The sequence below is a fragment of the Ruditapes philippinarum genome, unplaced genomic scaffold, assembly GCF_026571515.1.
Source record: "Ruditapes philippinarum isolate M1 unplaced genomic scaffold, ASM2657151v2 ctg21852_1_1_1_1, whole genome shotgun sequence".
In the NCBI taxonomy this organism is placed as follows: Eukaryota; Metazoa; Mollusca; class Bivalvia; order Venerida; family Veneridae; genus Ruditapes; species Ruditapes philippinarum.
Genome location: NW_026854459.1, coordinates 5,022 through 12,025, shown reverse-complemented (window position 1 = coordinate 12,025; position 7,004 = coordinate 5,022). Strand labels below are relative to the sequence as shown.

Below are 7,004 nucleotides of genomic sequence, written 5' to 3'. Positions count from 1 at the left end.
CCACGGAAGCGGTACAAAAAAAAAAATTCATGAGCATTGGCATGAATCTGGAGGCATGCTGCTTTACAGAATCATAAAAGTTTATTTTCAACTCACTTCATGTGACTAAAATACTTCTAAAAAATCACTTGGGCCTATTTTTGCAAGCAGCAATAGGCCTTTTATTGTGTAAGGTAATCAAAATGTTATTTAGAAGTGTATAAATCTGTCTGCAGTTTGCATAATCATTGTTTTGAACTTTGGACAAGAATAAAAGTCAACTTATTAATGGCAGCAAAGGCCACAAAATGGGAAAATGTAAAAGTGGACCAGTTGCCTTTGTTTAGGGGGATATCATTATGTCTTATGAGCTTTTTTAAACACCCCTCATATACATGTTGTTTTTTGTAGCAAGTTACACAAAAAGTACTTGATCTAGGGTCATGAAACTTTACAGGAATGTTAGTCAGCATGACGTTTTGCACCTGGGTATATGCATGTGGATTTATTCAGTATTTGTAGAGTTATTGCCCTTGACTTAGTAAAAATTGGCAATTTTTAACTTGCGTTGCACATGTTTCAAAAAGTATCTGACTTAGAGGCTTGAAACTTTTTCAGGAATGTTGCTCAGCAAGTGAAATTGTGCACCTGGGGTTTTGCTTGTGTAATATTCTGTTTTGTCAAAATTATTGCCCTTGACTTAGTAAAAATTACAATTTTTAATTTGTGTCGCACATAGCTCAACAAGAGCACCGCTAGGCGGAGCATTATATGCCCGAAAGTGTTTTTTTTTAGTAAGGATGAAGCATTTGTAAGACATGGGAATAAGCTGTTCATCCTATAAAATTTTACAGCTGTAGGTTGATTAATAGTTATTAATAATGACCTTAACCTTTGACCTTGTGACCCCAAAATCAATAGGGGTTTTCTACCTTATATGGACAATCATCCTAAGAAGTTTGAATTTTGTGGGCCAATTGGAACTTTAATTATGCTCTAGAAACTGTTTTCAGTATTAAGGTAAAAGTGACTTTGACCTTGTGACCCCAAAATCAATAGGGGTCTTCTACCCAATATGGACAATCATCCTATGAAGTTTGAATAAAGTGAGCCAAATGGAACTTATGTTATGCTCCGGAAACTGTTTTTGGTTTAAAGGTAATTGTGACCTTGACCATTGACCTAGTGACCCCAAAATCAATAGGGGTCTTTTGCCCAATATGGACAATCATCGTATGAAGTTTGAATATTGTGGGCCAAATGGAACTATGCTCCGGAAACTGTTTTCAGTATTAAGGATATAGTGATCTTGACCCTTGACCTCAAAATCAATAGGGGTCTTCTACCCAATATGGACAATCATCCTATGAAGTTTGAACATTGTGGGCCAAATGGAACTTAAGTTATGCTCCGGAAACTGTTTTCAGTATCAAGGTAAAAGTGACCTTGACCTTTGACCTTGTGACCCCAAAATCAATAGGGGTCTTCTACCCAATATGGACAATCATCCTATGAAGTTTGAACATTGTGGGACGAATGGAACTTAAGTTATGCTCCGGAAACTGTTTTCAGTTTTAAGGTAATAGTGACCTTGACATTTGACCTTGTAACCCCAAAGTCAATAGGGGTCTTCTACCCAATATGGACAATCATCCTAAGAAGTTTGAACATTGTGGGCCAATTAGAACTTAAGTTATGCTCCGGAAACTGTTTTCAGTATCAAGGTAATAGTGACCTTGACCTTTGACCTTGTGACCCCAAAATCAATAGGGGTCTTCTACCCAATATGGACAATCATCCTATGAAGTTTGAACATTGTGGGTCGAATGGAACTTAAGTTATGCTCCGGAAACTGTTTTCAGTTTAAAGGTCATAGTGACCTTGACCTTTGACCTTTTGACCCCAAAATCAATAGGGGTCTTCTACCCAACATGGACAATCATCCTATGAAGTTTGAAGATTGTGGGCCAATTGGAACTTAAGTTATGCTCCGGAAACTGTTTTCAGTATCAAAGTGTTAGTGACCTTGACCTTTGACCTTGTGACCCCAAAATCAATAGGGGTCTTCTACCCAATATGGACAATCATCCTATGAAGTTTGAACATTGTGGGTCGAATGGAACTTAAGTTATGCTCCGAAAACTGTTTTCAGTTTTAAGGTCATAGTGACCTTGACCTTTGACCTTTTGACCCCAAAATCAATATGGGTCTTCTACCCAATATGGACAATCATCCTATGAAGTTTGAACATTGTGGGCCAAATGGAACTTAAGTTATGCTCCGGAAACCAAATTGCTAACGGACGGACGGACGTACGGACGGACGGACGGACAGACAGACAGACAGACGGACGCCAGGGGGTATAACATAATATGCCCTTTCGGGCATATAAAAAGTATTTGACCTAGGGTCATGAAACTTTACCGGAATGTTACTCTGTATGTTTAGTTGTGCATCTTTTTTTTGCTTGTGGATTTATCCAATATTTCTAGAGTTATTGCCCTTGAAGTTGTGAATTTTTTTGAAATTTTCAACTTGGGTCATGTGTAGCTCATAAAGGAATTGACCTTAAATCATGAAACTTCACGGAAATGTTGGTTGGCATGTGTAGTAATGTGCAACTGGGTGTTTGATTGTGAATTTATACAGCATTTGAAAAATTCTTTCCCTTCACATAGCAAATGATTTTCAGTTTTCAACTTGTGTCATGCGTAGCCCAAAAAATATTTGACCTCGAGTTATAAGATTGACAAAACAGTGGAGTGTGGGGGCACCCGTGTCCTATGGACACATTTCAAGATTACTAATGCTTTTTACAGTTATATCTGTACAGCCTTTCAAAAGTTACATTATTGGTGGTCGATTACCCGTCCCTAGATTTGCCACTACTTGCCAGCTATTTCCACTGAAAAGGGTGGCATTAAGTGTAAAAAAGGTGGCATTAACTGGAAAATGACAAAATTCCACTCTTTTTCCACTGTAGTGGCAAAATTGCCACCAAATGCCACTATCCTTTGGTGGCATTTAGGTGGCATTGAGTGGAAATTTGAACATAGACTTTTTTTATGGTGGCAAAAGGGTGGAAATTGGTGAAAAATGAAACTTAGTTTATTTTGAAGGTGGAAAATGAGTGGCTTTTAGTGGAAAAGTGAAACTCTAACTATTTTCTGGGTGGCAAAATAGTGGAAAAAAACTTAGAAAATTTTGTGAATAACTTTTAGTCGAAAAGGGAAACTCTTAACTATTTTCTGGGTTGTATAAAAATTGGTGGAAAAAACTGAGAAATCTAATAATTGTGAATTGCAGGGTTTAAGATTTATTTAAGTCAAAGCTCCAAACTGAAATAAATCTGTTTATAGTTTGTACTCTACCAAAGCATCAAGTGAAAATAAAATTACGGCTTTTAAAGTGTACTTTGTTCTTTAGTTATAATCTGTACATTAAATAGTTGAAATGTTCTTCTATGCCCAGAAAATGCATATCTTTGCATAAAGTTTGTTGCTTCTTCTATGATATTTAATGTCAATCTTGAATAAAGTTTGACTTTTGTCTTTTCTTCTAATTGACATAATAAATTGTCTCTTCATAATTACTTTAAACTGATATCTGGTGAGTACTAACACTTTTCATGTAATGCTAACAATAATTAAAGTGAAAAATGCAAAGGGCAATAACTCCAAAAGTATGCAAAGAGTTATGGTTCTTAAACACAGCACATTACTCAAAAAGATCTATATCTGTGAAGTTTCAAATTAATATCTCCAGTACTTTTTAAGCTTAATGATCAAGACAAAAATTAAGCATAGAGAAGTAAAAAATGGCAATAAACCCCAAATCATGCAATAAAAAGTTATGGTTCCTTGGCATTGTAACTTCTCATAAATGAGATTTAGTTATATGTGGAGTTTAAAATTATTGTCTCTAACATCTTTTGTGCTATGCTTTCAGAGGCTTTAAATCTATTGTAAAAATTATTGTGTGAAAAGTAAATAAGTCATAATGTCTGATAAATTTCTTACAATCAGGATAAGTAACTACTAGCTAGTAAATACTGCATCCTCTAAGATTTAACAACACAGCATACATCTCAGATCTGATAAAACTACTGCCCTCTTATCTAGTAATCTATGAATGGGGGTTAATAGTTTACTCATGCTGACCAGAATGTTCCATTTGATTATTTTGGGAGAGGCAACATTATACATGTTTTTATGTAGAATTTGTCTTAAAATAGCATGCTAAATTATCTTTCAAAAGCTTATTTCTACTCAATCTATTTAGGTATTAGATATAGTTATACATTCAAATGAATGTAAAAAATAAAATGATGGGTGCTATGGTTTTTGGAAAATCCCTCACAATTTAAAATTATAATGGACTGTCCATGCAGTTACACCGTTGTAAAGTTTGAATTCAAAGGAATTGAGGTCAGCTAAAGCTTGCAAACACAAAGGAAATTATTGATATTGTAGCAATTCTGGAGATATTTTGTTTAAAATGTAAGGGTGCATATTTTTGATTTCTCAAAGAAAACATTTAAAGTCTTATTAGTGTGGTAAATAGAAATGAGAAGTTTTAACTGAAGTGTGAATGTGTAGACAAGAAGATAAACTGCAGAATCATTCCCAGTCAAAGTTTCAGGTAAACAACTTTTACATACAATAATTATTGTTATTTATGCAGAAACTGTTTAGTTTTTTGACAGTAAAAATATGAAGTGGTATTGTATAAAATTGTGTTTTATATTTGTTTTGTTTGTAACTTGACTAAAAGGAAAGCTGCATGTACAATGTACATATAAAGAATGTAGGAATATAAAGAATGTAGGAAGATCTTCATCATTTCTTAAATACAATATGTTAGAAATTTTAAGTTTGAGAAAAAAATTATAGAAATTAATCAGTAAGTACAATATCATTATGTACAATATTACATCAATCAAACTATAGATAACCTGAGGTACCTATTACTACAACTTTCATGCTATAAACAATTTCCCTTGTGTGTCACATGTGGAGCAGATTAACAGTAACTGATTTATTAGTAAGTTTCATTCCTTCATTGTTGTAATTCAGCTTTCATGGTGCAGTAGATAATTATATAACCATAACTAGACAGTCTAGAGTAACATGCTATTAGGAGAATGACAGTTCATAACAGAAACAGCATTAAATAAGAATTATTATTTTGCAGACACAAAGCAATGAGGAGCAGTCTGGAGCAACACATTTGATCTTCAGTGGCTTTACAAAGGTATCTTGTTAATTCAAAGTTATTTTAGAATTAATAGGAAAGAAGTGTCACAGTACCCAATAAGACACTTTTCAGTTCTTGATAAATATAGCTATTAGTCACTATTTACAAACCTTTTTTAATTCAAACTCTTTATGACACTTTAATTTGCATTTACATTTTGTTTTACAAATTTTAGAGTTTTTGTACATTTTAGCTTGAAAATTTTATCAAATATTTATCCTGATGAAGGTGCGTTAAGAACTGAAACTGGAAGATTATTAATTACTCAACCTGCACTGGTGTTGATGTGTTGTATTTCTTTATTTCTTTCTTATTTTAAAATTTTAGAGTTGTATACATATACCAATCTTATAAAATTGTTTCATTTTCTGTCTTTACATATTAGATATTGATAATCATTTTCTGTCTTTACTTTATGGATATTGATAATTATATTTTAGGACCAAGTGATGGCAGAACTGAAGCCATATGCCTCAAAAGAGAAAGGTACAGCAAAGCTCTTCAGAATGCTATTCAATATAGAAGAGATTAAAGGCCGCTCATTGTTTGGGATGAGGAAAGGGAACAGAGAGTCTGGCGCCAGACCTTCTTGTGCAGACAAGGCAAAACTTAAGTTCTTGGAAGGTAACTAATGAACTGAATGAAAATATCATTTTTGATTCTGCGTATATTTTCTGCCTTGGAGTAAATAAGAAAAGTCTGATTCTTCCACGTCTGCAGTGCTGTTTTTTAAAGTGTTTTAATCATATCTATGCACTCAAATTGAATATAGAAATATCCAATAGTCATATAAAAATGTAAGCTTATGTTTTTAATAATTGTATTAATCATTCATAATTTTTTTTGTTTTAGATTGTGCGCTCGAAAAGTTGCCGACAACCTAAAGGACTGAACTCAAACCGTCCAGGAATAGCAAGATAAACTGAAGAAAATAAATGGACTAATGTTTTGCTATTTTTTGAGACAATATATAATTTCATATGGAAACATTAAAAAGGATTATTTTTAAAATTTGTTTGTTTCCAATTTAGGGTACAGGGTGACTTTCAAGCAGTTTCCAGCTATTGCCACCCACAAGGTGGAAAATTTCTGAAAGGGTGAAAATAGGTGGCATTTAGTGGAAACTGAATTTGCCACTATCTGGTGGCAAAATGGTGGAAAAGTGTCTAAATACTCCACCAATTTTCCACCCTTATGGTGGCAAAAGGTGGAAATAAGTGGCATTTGGTGGAAAATAAGTTTGCCACTCAATGGTGGCATAATGGTGGAAATTTGTCTAAATACTCCACCAATTTTCCACCATTATGGTGGCAATAAGTGGAAACAAGTGGCATCTAGTGGAAAATGAGTTTGCCACCCTTTAGGTGGCATAATGGTGGCATTATGGTGAAAGTTTGTCTAAATACTCCACCAATTTTCCACTAATTGGTGGCATTTAGTGTAAAAAAGGTGGAATTAACTGGAAAATTATATAACATCAGTCCTACTCAAATTTTCCACCATTTTCATGATTTGGGTGGCGTTCTGGTGGCGTTTTGGTGGCATTATTGGTGGAAAATTGTCTAAATACTCCACCATTGAAAAGGGTGGCATTTTAGTGGCAAATCTAGGGACGGGTACTTTGGACAAAATTTATGACACATAAGTTCTTTAAAACAAGCTTCATTGGTTTGTTTTCATTGCTTTATAGGGATCTTCCTTAATTTTCCAGATTTTATTATTTAATTGGTATAAGTAAATTTGTTCATTTAAGTGCACCAACATTGATA

At 33.9% G+C, this 7,004-nt stretch overlaps 2 long non-coding RNA genes across 2 annotated transcripts; one reads left to right on the top strand and one right to left on the bottom strand.

Annotated features, from left to right (window-relative positions):
- Positions 1 to 844: 844 nt before the first annotated feature.
- On the bottom strand, positions 845 to 2,379 carry LOC132740197 (uncharacterized). The gene is made up of 2 exons (XR_009627119.1): positions 1,873 to 2,379; positions 845 to 1,300 (listed from the first exon to the last, which is right to left on the bottom strand). It is a non-coding gene; the product is annotated as an uncharacterized LOC132740197 (long non-coding RNA).
- A 994-nt stretch (positions 2,380 to 3,373) lies between these two features.
- LOC132740196 (uncharacterized) lies at positions 3,374 to 6,588 on the top strand. Its single transcript, XR_009627118.1, has 3 exons — positions 3,374 to 5,232; positions 5,676 to 5,859; positions 6,088 to 6,588. It is a non-coding gene; the product is annotated as an uncharacterized LOC132740196 (long non-coding RNA).
- The last annotated feature ends 416 nt before the right edge of the window (positions 6,589 to 7,004 follow it).